We start from the raw sequence: 13586 nt of genomic DNA on the forward strand, positions 1-13586 counted from the left end.
AGACATGAGCTTTAGCATTAAGATATGTATGTGCTTCTAGTTAAATAAGATGTGTGGACTTGTTTAACAAAGGATGTCAGATGTGCATTCTCTCAACTATAAATTTTTTTCTTTTTAACCAAACCGAAATCAAACTATCAATAAAATAGAATCAAATTGAATATATTTGGTTGTGTCGGTTCAATAAATTTGGTGGATTTTACGCAAATTTATCTTATTTTCTTATTTGAAATAAAAGATTAAAGAAAAACAAATTATATGTTACATACAAAAAAGTTGAGCACCCATAATTATTAGCATATACACACTCTAGTTTTGTTAGAGATATTTAGATGATTGAAAGCCACATCTGAGTATATCCTTAACGAAAAATACTTGCCTAGACCAGAGTCCATAGTTCCACCAATAGACTAATCTTTATGTTAGATGGCGAAGCTATATCTTGGAAAAGTGCTAAGCAGACAAATGAGACAATAGTATCGTCTTCTACTATGCAAGCTAAGTTCGAAGCCTATTATGGAGCTATGTGGTTTTATTTTTATTATACTCTGTATATGTGCTAAGTTATTTATTTATAATGGGAATTATTTACTCCATCATATTCAGGTAAAATGGCCAGAGCTATTGAGGACCGGACATTCTTATGGCATCACAAGACAATTATCTCACTTTTCATATATTGCCTGATTTTGGTTTTTTTTGTTGCAGAAAAGGACCTGTGAAAATTATTTGATAAGCTTGAAATTTGAATATCAACAGCTGAAAGAAGGATCCTCACCTTCATGTAATGTGCAGGAGATTAATTTTTTGTACTAGGATTTCCATCTCTCTCTTTTCCTGTTTGCTTTGAAAGGAGTAGATCGCATCTGCAGAATTTGAACTTTTTCTGTCCTGCTGAGATGGAAGTTAATTGGAAATTGAAACAATGCATTTACCGCTTGTCTGTTTAATGAACAACACAGTTTAAACAGAACACAAGCTACCTAGTGAGTTTTCTCCAAATTATAGGCAAAGGAAACGTCCATTGCCAGGAACAAAAGATCAAGCAGGTTTCAGGACCGAAGGATCTTCTTATGGAAAATCCATAACTTGAATGTATCTGTAGACCAAAAAGAGCAGTTTGAAATGCAGATCAAAAATAAATCTGAATAATTTGAGCCTAAAGAATATCTCATGACATTATGAGAAAATCTTAAAATTTTGTTTCTATTTTATGTATGTTGTCTGGCTGTAACGAAACTAAGCTTATTTCATACTAAACTAAAGAGAATGACAATGGTGTCATTTGATTACACAATTTATCATTTTGTGTGAAACTGTAATATTAACTAACAAGTGGCAATTATAATACAAATGTTCTATGCTAAAATCTCACTTTGCACTTACACCTTGAGAACGTTTAGAGCCGCTTAGCAACTTTTGTAAAAGCGGAATCTTTCTCGCTCGAAATTAAATTGACTACCAATTCCATGCTGCTGGCATCTGCAGAGAACCCCTTACCAACCATTTCATTAATAAGTTTTACTGCCATGGAGAAATCTTTGTGTCGGAGATATCCTTGGATAATCACATTATAAGAGCAACTATTTGGTAAGCAACCCTTCCCTTTCATTTTCCTGAAAACCTTCAATGCTTCATCCAGTAATCCTTCTTTACAAAATCCTTTGACCATTATAGTGTATGTGAAAACATCAGGCTTCAACCCCTCTATGGAAAGTCTAGAAAACAATTCCTTTGCATCTTTAATCTTTCCAATTTTGAACATACCATCAATCAGGTTACTATAGACAACAAGGTCAGGCTTCAATAATTTCTTTTGCATTTCATGAAATAGATCCAATGCCATATCAACACAGCTATGCTTACAAAAGCCATCTATCAAAACCGAGTAGGCCACCACGTTGGGAGAATAGCCACTGGCCCACAAGTTCTTGAAAAACTTATGCGCAGCCCAAGGGCTCTTTGCTTTACACAAGCCATGTATAAGAGAATTATAAGTGAAACCGTTAGGCATTAAGCCTTTGCAACACATTTCATCAAGAAGCCGCATTGCCTCGTCTATCCTTTTTCTCTTACAGTAACAATGAATCAAGATGCTGTAGGTAATGACAGTAGGCGCACAACCCTTGCTTATCATCATGTCAAACATTCTCTAGCTTGATCCACTTCATGGTGTCGACAATATCCGTCCATTAATGAACTGTAGGTGATAATATTAGGCTCTAGTCCTCTCTGCATCATCAATTTGACTATGCCATGAGCCTTTGAAACCTTTCCTTTCTTACAAAGTCCATCAACGCAAGTATTGAAGGTAATTATATTTGGTGCGATGTTTGCTCTCAACATTTGGTTAAGCAACATAAAAGCTTCCTTCCATCTGCTTGACATGCACAAACCACGGATTAAGGTGCTGTAAGTCACAACATTAGGTAAGATACCTTCGCTCTTTATTTTCAAGAAGAGATCTAATGCCTCAGCAACCAATGTGTCCTTGCAAAGGCTGTCCATGATAGCATTATATGACACCACATCAGACAGGCAACCTTCCTCGACCATTCTTTTCATGGCGGCAGAGCTTAGCTGAAGTGATAGAGATTGGTACTGATGATGATGGGTTAATAGACATGGAGGCTTTGGGAACGACTTAGCGTTCATAGGAATGCGAATCGGCCGATTTTGGGGTCGTTTTCAGCTTGTAGTAATGTGACTGGGATTTGTTCTGATACTCGAGGAATCGCTCAGCTTATTCATACCTCCTAGTCAGAGATGGCAAAAAATATTGCTAATTTGCTTCCAAAATTTCCTTCTCAACGTTAGCTTCTAGAAGATTTAGATCACAATCTCCTGCATTTCAGAGTCTAAATTTCATTGTAAAAGCCTGCAACAAAAAATTTGCCAATTTATCACAAGCTTTTGCAATGAAAATTGGACAGCAGATTTTAACAAGTGAAAAGAAAAAACACTGCCACTTTTTTTCTATTGATAGCAAACAAAAACAATTAGTATTACAACTTATTGCCAAGGCCAGCAGCATAGAAGTCTGATACAAATATAAATATTGAATTGCAGAAAATAGAGACAAATTTAAGTCATATAACCCAAAACAGAACAACAACTCCTGTGACTGTATAACAATTGTTCTTTCTTAAAATCTCACTTCAACTTTACACCTTGAGAACTTTTAGAGCAGCTTAGTAGCTTTTTCACAAGCAGATCATTGTTTACTATCAACTCCACAGTAGTCGCATCTGCAGAAAACCCCTTGCCAACCATTTCATCAATTAGTTCTGTTGCCATGGACAAATCATTGTGTCGGAGATATCCTTTGATAATCACATTATAAGAGCAATCATTTGGTGAGCAACCATTCCCTTCCATTTTCCTGACAACCTTTAATGCTTCATCTAATAATCCTTCTTTACAAAGTCCTTTGACCATTATAGTGTATGTGAAAACATCGGGATGCAACCCTTCTATGGAAAGTCTAGAAAACAATTCCTTTGCATCTTTAACCTTTCCAGCTTTGAACAGACCATCAATTAGAGTACTATAGACAATAAGGTTAGGCTTCAATAATTTCTTTTGCATTTCATGAAATAGATCCAATGCCATATCAAGACAGCTATGCTTACAAAAGCCATCTATCAAAACCGAGTACACCACCACGTTGGGAGAATAGCCACTCGCACACAAGTCCTTGAAAAACTTATGTGCAGCACAAGGGCTCTTTGCTTTACACAAGCCACGTATAAGAGAACTATAAGTGACATGGTTAGCCATCAAGCCTTTGCGACGCATTTCATCAAGAAGCCGCATTGCTTCATCTATCATTTTTCTCTTACAGTAACAATGAATCAAGATGTTGTAGGTAAAAACATCAGGTGTACAACCCTTGCTTACCATCAGGTCAAAAATTTCTCTAGCTTGATCCACTTGGTTGTGTAGACAATATCCATCCATCAATGAATTATAGGTGATAGAATCAGGCTCTATTCCTCTCTGCATCATCAATTTAACTGCACCATGAGCTTTTGAAACCTTTCCTTCCCTACAAAGTCCATCAACCAAAGTATTGAAGGTAATTATATTTGGTGTGATGTTCGCTCTCAACATTTCGTTAAGCAACATAAAAGCTTCCTTCCATCTGCTTGACATGCATAAACCACGGATTAAGGTGCTGTAAGTCACAACATTAGGCAAGATACCTTCGCTCTTTATTTTCAAGAAGAGGTCTAATGCCTCGGTAACAAATCTATCCTTGCAGAGGCTGTCAATGATAGCATTATATGACACCAAATCAGGCTCACAACCTTCGTCGACCATTCTTTTCAGAACACCAAAGGCCACAGTGGTTTTCCCAATTTTACACAGACCATTCACAATCACAGTATAGGTATAAACATTGGGTTGATACCCTTTTTCAACAATATCATCAAACAAATCCACAGCTTCACCAAATTTATCCTCCCTACAAAGCCCATGGATTAAGGTATTAAACGTTACAATATCAGGCTTAAAACCAAGTTTGAAGATTTTACCGATAAGGGAGTACCCAAAATCGACATGGTCTAGATGGCAGAAGCAATTAATCAAAATACTTAAAGAATAAATATTATGTGAAATTCCAAACATTTCCATCTGTTTAGAGAGAGAAATGACAGTAGCATAATGTTTCATTCGAACAAGTGCAGAGAACAATTTACTAAATTCCTTAATAGTGGAAGGAGGATTACTATGAAGCATCAAATTAAAGGAAGCTAAACAATCATCAATGTTGTGGAATGAATCAGATTTGCTTTTACCTCTCAAATGAGTACTGCTTTTAGAACTACTAAAAGAAACGGAACCAAAAATATCCATTGGCCGACGAAGCCGAAAAACAGAAAGGCATCTCCCGCTGCTAGTAGACATCATCGATTATCTGCCTATGCACAAAGCGAAAGAGAAGCAGTTTATCTTCCTCTGCGTAAACAGTTTTTGAAAGGAAATAGTTTTTGCTCTCGTTTAGTCTAATTTGATTACCTAATTTTTTCGATTGGATCGGGTCACCCACCATGAAACCAGACCCAAAATATGATTACTTCTTCAAAACCCAAAATTGCCCCTACCAGATTTCAACTAATTTCTTTTTTGGAAAATAAATAGTCAACGAATACAAATTTTTTTGAAAAGTATTAAAACTTCTCTTTTTCCTTTTGTATACAATTCCTTTATCTTGTACAAGTATTTATTACTGTTTGCATTATTCAAGCAATTGGTGTGCTTTAAAACTTTGTAATTGGTCTGATAATTGATATGTTATATATGCTCATTTTGATCAAAGTATCAGAATTAGATATAGACTTCATCATCAAATTATCCATTAAGCAAATAAATAAATTAGAGGGGGCCAATTTTACAGGGGAAATAAAAAAAAATTTAAGTCAAATTTATATTTAATTTTACTTCATCAAATTTTGTCTTTTGGCATGAATTTTGAGATCTTTCACTCGTTATATTTGATAACTATTTATTAGTTTATGTTTTTTATTTGTCTCTGTATATGTCTAAATATGTAATAATTGTCTTTTTTTTTTTTTTATTTGCTAGTTTATGTTCTTTACCGGTCTTACCTTCAATAGCAACTTCATACTAAAATAAAATAAAAATTACCCAAATGCAGAACCATAATAAAATAAAAAATTTAAAATGTCTAATTACTATTATTGAAATGAATAAAATGTTTATAATAAAAACTGTTGAAACTACAGTAGCATTTGCAAAATATTGATTGGCTGTCAGTTTCCAATTCCACTGGCTCTCTGCCTGCAATGAAGCCAAAACCTGCTCCTTGGTAGATTCTGTGTCCTTCAAATCAACTTGGTATTGAGCAGATGAAAATCAAAGGCTACAAGATAATATTTTAAGATTAAACTAAAATAAGCCTGAAGATGGCTCATACTCAGTTAAAAAAAAATTTGTTTCAAAAAAAATTTAGTCCCCTCTTATCTATATAATATATAAAAGTAGAGAAATCTATCTTAAATGACAACCAAGTCTAAGTTTTTTAAATTGTCATGTATAAGGAGAATAATTATTTGGCATAAATATAAGAATATAACTTGTAATGGACAACAATTGTAAGAAGATAAGATATTTTATATTTTCAGATAACATCATATAAGAGGAAAAAAAACTAAATTAATAGTAATAAGCAAAACTATTTTATTTGAAAATAAAAAAAGAATATAAGGGAAAAAATTCTCATAATTTTCTCTTCAAATTAGAAAAAATAAAAAACCTATAAAAATAAATTTATAGAGAAAAATTAATTTTATTTTTCTTTTATATTCAAAAAAATAAGTAACATACGTTTTTTCCAAAAAAAAAAATTTAGTTCCTTCTTATTTTTTTTCTTAAATTTAGTTCTGAAAAATGTTAGTATTGAACAAATCGGCTTAGAGTTAGTATTGAACAACTCTCCCACCCGTTTAGAGTTACGGTTTGATGAAAATTGATCATTAGAACTTTTTACTCTCTGCGTTTTCTTTCTTCTATTAATTTTATTTTTCTTTTATATCCAAAATAAATAAATAATAAAAGTTTTTTCTAAAAAAAATTTAGTTCCTTCTTATTCTTTCTGATCATTCATTAATAAAAAAAGAAATAAAAATAAATTAAAAAAAACACTTCATTTTTTCTTAGTAATAAAAAAAAAACCTTGGTTAGTTAACTTACTTTATACTAGTAGTCTCATATATCAAGAGCTAGGTTGCACGAACACGAGACACGAGAGATGAAAACATACGCGATACGAACAATTTTTAGAAAAGTAGGACATCCACACGTTTAGGACACACTACACTAAATAAATATAATACATTAATATTTTAAATAAATAATTAATTATTTATAATAAATCATAAACATAAAATAAAAAATACTTAATTTCTTATTTTAATACAATTAGTTAAATTCTCAAAATTTGATATCATTATTAAAAAATACATTAATAGTGTTTATACATTTTTTGATGCAGGACGGACCCAAGAGTGGGCCAATAAGGCAATGGGCCCCCTTGAAATTTTTAAAAAATTTAAATATTCAATTGTTTTGGTAAAATGCATAAATTAGTCCCTGAATTCATAGGGTTTTACTTATTGTGCCCTTAAATTTTTATTTATCAATTTTAAACTCTATAACTTTAATTTTGGCAAAAAGTTGTTCATTTCTAATGAAAATTTAATGGCATTGACTGAAAAAATAACCTAACTATGAACTTATATAAATTCTATTCTTTTAATAAGCGAAAATTTTAATTTTGACATATAGAATAATAAAAAGGAAAGAAAAGAAATAAATAAGGAAAATGTTGTAAAAATTTATTTAATAAATTTTAGACTCCAGTGTCCCAATTTTACCTTCGAAAATTTTATGAATCTTATTTAATAAATAAGGAAAATGTTGTAAAAATATATTTAATAAATTGCATTACTTTTTATTTTAGTTATGAATGTTGAAGAATTTATGCATTTTATGTATGAAAATTTATTTTTAAATATGAATGGAGTTAAATAGGTTCAAATTTAAAATTATTATAAGTAGATTAAGTGGGTCGTATACAGGTCAACACGACTCACTTAATCTGTTTATGATATTAAGTGGATTACAAGGGTTGTAAATGGGTCAACACGACTCACTTAAGCTATTTATGTTATTAGATGGGTTAAACATGTTATGTTCGTATCATCTGTCTAATTTTCGCATGGTGTTCGTGTTGATAAATTTAACACAATTTTAAATTTGGTCGTGTTCAGGTTGACCCTAATCGTGTCGCGTGTTAGGCGAATCCGTGTCAAATCTAACACGCTAACCCATCTTGACACCCCTAGGTCATGTCATGCATGACTTTTGTTACTGCATACTTTGGATAAAAACTTCGCAAGATACTTAAGAAGATATATTGTTTGTAGATGTTGATGCTGTGACATGTGTTTAATTGGATGTGTGCTCATTACATAAATTTGGGAAGCAAATTGTGTGATTGGCTAGACTACACATTATTTATTATTATTCAATGAGTTGTAAAGCGAGTCGTTTTATTTTATTTTTTCCAGGTAGTAGACTCTTACTAGTCCATATAAGCTCTATATTCTTTTCCACGAAGTTATAAAAAGTAATTTATAATTTGTAGTATTGTGCATTTAAAATGCACCTACATGTATTTATTATTGAGTTCTGCAAATTTGGTTGTGTCATATTCTATCATGAAATTTTTGTTATCTGTTATATATATGTATGAACCAGTTAGCTCATATTATGAATGTTGTGATTTGATTATTTAGGCCCGAGTTATAATTTAATTTAATTTTGATATGTTGAAATTAGACCATAACTGAAATTTAAATAAAATAATATGGACTTATTATCTTTAAAGTTTATTAGAAAAATCAGAATTATATAAGTTAAGCTTATTATGAATCTCGAAAGTCTTAAGTTTACCTAAATTCTAGTGTGGTTTGGGTCCTGACATTATCACTTGCCATCTTCATAATCAAACAACGAAAGGTCAAAATTTCTTGAAAGATTGAAAGCAACCTCTAGTCGTAACTTGTCCGGTGACAATTTTCTTTATATATTTTTTGAATTTTGATTTACTGTTAAATTATAATTTTTTGTATGTTAATAAAAACTAGAAAAAGAAAATTTTTATTTTGCATAAATTTGGAATAAATGGTTTTATCAATTGAATACTTTTAACCTATCAAAGCTATCCAAAAACATAAAAAAATAATAATAATAACATTGCTATTGGGGGAATTTTTAATAATCTTCTCGAAAACTTTGCCATTGTGAATTTTTTGCTTCTCTTTCACAATATGCCTAATCAAAACAAAATTATCGCTTTGGATTTGAGCAAGGGAAGTGAAATAGTAGTTTTGGGGGAAAATAACATAAGCGAACAAAAATTATAAGAGATTAAGCATAACAATGTCAAGCTGACCAAGCTTGAAGGTTGTTCCTGTAGGCAGTACCCAAAATCCACATGGTCTAAGCGCCAAAAGCAATGAAATACTGAGAAACAGGGATTAAAATTATGCCAAACTTTGTTCAAAATCCAACAATGTTCACAGAGAATGTTAAAACTCAAGTTTAAGCATATGAAAGGAGGCTCATTCCATCTGTTTAGAGAGAGAAATGACAGTAGCATAATGTTTCATTCGAACAAGTGCAGAGAACAATTTACTAAATTCCTTAATAGGGGAAGGAGGATTACTAAATTCCTTAAATTAAAGGACGCTAAACAATCATCAATGGTGTGGAATGAATCAGAATTGCTTTTACCTCTCAAATCAGTACTGATTTTAGAACTACTAAAAGAAACGGAACCAAAAATACCCATTGGCCGACGAAGCCAATAAGTAAGGCATCTCCGGCTGCTTGTAAACATCATCGATTATCTGCCTCTGCGTAAAAGAACCAGTCAGAAAAATCGGCTAAAAGGGAATCTTGCTCTCGGTTAGTCTCACCTAATATTTTGGTTCAACTATGGACAATCAAATCACCCGATCTGTTAGATATCCGCTCTAATCCAATCCGAATGGAGAGGACAAAATCCAATCTGAATAGTGATGGATTTAATATGAATTTTTAAAATAAAATTCGTGTGGATATGTATACGATACTGATATAGCATAATCTAATCCAAATCCGATCCACAAAAGGTAATTTTATTTTTTTCTTATATTTCTAAAATTGTTGATTATAATTCTAGATGTGCAGTTGCCTTTATTCATTCTCTTCTTCATTTTTTTCCATTTACATATATTTTAAATCATTATCTCCAACTATTTCATCATTTTCACATTTTTTTAGTCTCTACTTCAAACAAAATAATATAAGTCGAACATTACGACCAGTCGCATGATTTTTTTTGTGCTCAATAAATCTTTAAAGTTATGTTTGGTTGAATGTAATGCAATGCAATATAATCAAAGATGTAATGCAATGAAAAATGTAATGATATGTAATATAATTAAGATTTCATTACTATATTTGGTGATGTAATTAAAAGAATTTATAAAATGTAATCACCATTTTATTTTTATGTTTATTTGTAAATATATAATGTAAAACACTACCACCACCAAACATATCGCCACCCGTCCTTCACCACTACCACCACCACAACCACCACTCCACCAACACCACTACCTCAAACACTACTCCACCACCACCATTACCTCAAATAATTTTTCATATTTGACAAATGAAAATAATAAATAATAACTGTATCAAAGAGATATATATATATATTCCATAAATTTGAAATCATTCAGTTCATACTTTATTTTATTTATATGAAAACAATAAATTATAAAATTTGGTTTGACATAATAACTTACCATTTATTTGTGGAATCATATATTCCGTAAGAGTAAATTTTTTATATGAGACTAATGTCAACAAGATGTGAATTACTACAAGTTTGATAAATAATTTATTTCTTTTTATTTGGTCAAAGTAATGCACAATAATTTTTTTCAAACAACAAGTTTGATAAATAACTGAGTTCCAAATTGCTCACTTCTAAGCATAGCCTGTCTATTTTTTAAAATAATAGAAATTTATTTCAATTTTTATGCGGATTTGGAAACAATAATCGATCTTATTTGAATAATAAATTTTATACCCTTGTATAAATCTTTTTATTTTCGTGTTGCTTTGTTTGTAATTAGCTCAACACCAATATTCAATTAAAGAAATGTAACATATTCAAATGCATACGTAAAATGTAACATCTAAATACATAGGTGGTGGAGTGGTTGTGGCGGTGGTGGTGGAGTGATTGTGGTGGATTAGGGGTAGTGGTGGAGCGGTGGTGGTGGTTGAGGTGGTGGTGAGGTTGGTGGAGCAGTGATGGTGACGGTGATGATGGATTAGTGGTGGTGATTTTGATGGAGCGGTGGTGGTGATGGCTAAGGTGGTGGTGGTGATATAATGGTTGAGGGGGTGGTGGTGGTGATGCAGTGGTAGTGCAACGGTGATGGAGGTTGTGGTGGTGAGATGGTAGTGTTAAATAGCCTTAAATGGTAAAATTTTAATTGGGATAGTTTGATGTATGGACCATACATTTGCTTGATGTATTCTCCATTACATTTGTTTGATGTAATGGACAATACATGTATTTTTTTATGTAATAAATAATACATCAATTTAAATAATGAAGATTACATATGCAATCTCAATTACATTACATTGTCCAAAAAAAGTTTAACCAAACAATGTAATCAATCATGTAATGTAATCCCCACTCCATTACATGGTTGATTACATCAAACTAAACATGGCCTAAAGTCTCTCCTAATTGTCATAGTATACAATATTTTAATTATTGTTAAGAATTTTTGATATTTTCAAGCACAATAAATAATATGAATTTTTATTAAATAATTATTTTGATTTTATTTTTCTTTTAAACATAATAAAAATGGATAATATCTGAAATGACCCGATCCGCTCCGACATCCGATCTGATCTGATCCGAATTCGAGTGGAGCGGATATAGACATGGATATATGAATATCTTCGCGGATCGGATATGGATTTTGCATAATCCGATCATAATTCAATCCATGATCATTCCTAGGTTCAATGGTGAATGGATCGGGTCACAGCACGACGAACTAGTCCACAACTTATAATATTTACTAAATTAATAAATAAAGAAGAAAAAGAAGAGTGAAAATGTTTTTTTCTTCTTTCAACATGTTTACTATTTTCACAATTCAAAGAGGTTTTAGACTAACTTGCAACAAACTATTTTTCACAATTTTTTTATAACATTTAAAAAATAAGTCAACAGCAATTTTCTGGTCAAAGAAGTCATTTTTTTTAGTAAAACAATTTTCGAGTATTTACAAATTTATTATAATTTTATAAATATTTATTTTTTAATTTATTAATTATTAATAGTCATTACCATCAATCAACGTTCAACATCAATGGCAAAGTCCGTTGTCACAACCATGGTCAACATCCATCGTTAACCACCACCACGGTCATGGTCAATGATTATATTTTACTTTTTTTGTATTTTTCTGATATTTAACATTAAATTTTTAAAACATCAAATTTCTACCATTATAAATATTTTTATGGGCTATCAATTAAGGATTTCAGTATTTTCTTAACTAATTTTCAATATTGCAACAAAACAACAAAAAATAACTTATTTGGAAAAAATTTTCAAGGAAAACATTTTCTTTAAATAATATTTTTCTAATATAAATTATTTTTCAAAAACAAATGTAGGCTTAAAACTTTTCTACTAATATTTTTAATGAAAAAAAATAAAAGTTATCGGAAAATATAAGCGGTTACTAGCATTGTGTTGCCAGAAAATTTTAATTAATTAATTGAAAATGTAGTGAGCCAGTAAAGGATGTTGTACAATTTAATTAATTAAATTATTAATTAATTTAAAAATTATAATGAATAAAATCAACAAAGAGTTTTGGCTACTATTGGATCCATAAAAATTCATTTACTCTCTCGTTTGGAAAAAATGAATTTCACACAATTTTAGGTAATTTATTTTAAAATCTAAATTTTGATGTTTATATTGAAAAAAAATGTAAATTTCAATTTTACCAATTCAATTCTGTAAAATTGTGTATAATTAGATCAAATTTTATTAATTGTACGCCCTCACAATGTATGAGCTAATATTTCTAAATAATTGATACAAATTAAATTTGATTGAAAAATATAAATAAATTAATATGTGAAAAAAATAATATTTGTCATTCTCTCTTTTATTATTCCTTAATTATGATAATAAAAACTACTAATCAAACTTTTTCTATAAATTTAAAAATGATAAAAGACTTCTACACTAATATTGCTTTTACAAATTAAACTAAAAACAATAAATATAAATATTGCTTTTATAAATTAAAACAATTACTCAAACCATAAACTAACAAAAAAAAAAAAAAAGAAACTTCAAAAATTATTAATCATATGCACAAAGTATTAATTTTTGTTATTATCTAAAATACATTGAATATTGATAATAAAATAAAAAAAAATGATAAATATATAAATTAATATATATAAATAAATCCTAAAAATCGAACTCTAAAACTACTTGATTCCATTATCCCTAAAAATCCTCAACAGTAAAACGTTTTGGAGACTGTCAAAATAGTGGAGAGATTCTCTCCATTATCCCACCTCTCCTGTCCCCATGTAAGGCATTGAAACAAATATAGAAACACACAGTTTTTTCTAATTATCCATATTCTCCTAAAAGATCAAACTCAGTGTCACGATCCAAAACTTGGGCCGAACCAGCACTAGAGCGTAAGTAAACTCAAGGCCTCCTAAACCCATAATAAGCCTAATTCACATGAATCCATTTCTTCAAACCGATTCTAGAAACAATAAGCCCATAATATGACGTTAATAAATTATATTGTATATTCATATCTCTAGCCCAACTTTCATTTTTTAAATAATTCATAGTTCAGCCCTGTATTTTACATATTATTAACATCACTTATAATATGGGAAAACTGGTCCACCATCCCTTGAAAAGATAA

The 13586-nt window shown here is 30.6% G+C and overlaps 1 pseudogene; it reads right to left on the minus strand.

Annotated features, from left to right (window-relative positions):
- Positions 1-1231: 1231 nt before the first annotated feature.
- On the minus strand, positions 1232-5029 carry LOC119369083 (uncharacterized; annotated as a pseudogene).
- Between the last annotated feature and the right edge of the window lie 8557 nt (positions 5030-13586).

Source organism: Jatropha curcas, chromosome 3 (genome assembly GCF_041381405.1).
Source record: "Jatropha curcas cultivar XTBG-Jc1 chromosome 3, XTBG_Jcur_1.0, whole genome shotgun sequence".
Classification (NCBI taxonomy): domain Eukaryota; kingdom Viridiplantae; phylum Streptophyta; class Magnoliopsida; order Malpighiales; family Euphorbiaceae; genus Jatropha; species Jatropha curcas.